Below are 772 nucleotides of genomic sequence, written 5' to 3'. Positions count from 1 at the left end.
CAGTGGTTCCCAACCCAAATGAGAGTCATGGGGATTTTCTAAGACGCCGGAGGGTCTTCAGATACATGTTTTAAAAAAAGCACAGCTGGATGTGCAAGTAAAAGTTAATGTTTTTATTTTAACACGTGCTTTCTCTCCCGTTTCAATTTACTGGAACTTATTCTGTAATGTAATGTAAACCTATATAAACAGAATAACGTAAGCTCTTAGACATCTGAAAGTATAACCAACAAGAAAATATCTATTACTAAATATTCACACACTTAGAGCCGCTAGTCCAGGCTAAGACTGTATTTAGGGTCGCAGCCAAAAAAGGTTGGGAAATGCTACCTTAAGAGGTCAAAGCCACTGTCCTGGTATCACGGTGTCCAGACGCTGGTGTTAGAGGTCCAGCGCAAGGTGACCGCACGCAACTCTCATTAGGAACTGAGAGGCTCGAGTCCAAAGGTGGAATGATAGGCTGTGGGATAATAATGATAGTAGGTTTTGGGTGTGCTGACGAAGAGGCTGACCATTCAGATATAACCTTTGAAACAATGCAAAATAAAGATGTTAATCATTTTTGTAATTTCTTTTTATTCCTGTTACTGATGGTAAAGCAGCGATGATCTATCGCAATACTGCCGGATGCATCATTATATTTCAATGATGACAAATACTTTTTAGAATCTCTAAAACAGATAATGCGTGCCCCCCCCCCCCCCCAAAAAAAGAGCCTTCGATATGCGTGTTTTGTATGTGTGTACCGGCGTTATGTTATATATTGCGTTAC

The sequence above is a fragment of the Penaeus monodon genome, chromosome 21, assembly GCF_015228065.2.
Source record: "Penaeus monodon isolate SGIC_2016 chromosome 21, NSTDA_Pmon_1, whole genome shotgun sequence".
NCBI classification, from domain to species: domain Eukaryota; kingdom Metazoa; phylum Arthropoda; class Malacostraca; order Decapoda; family Penaeidae; genus Penaeus; species Penaeus monodon.
Note: the sequence above shows the minus strand (reverse complement) of the source record.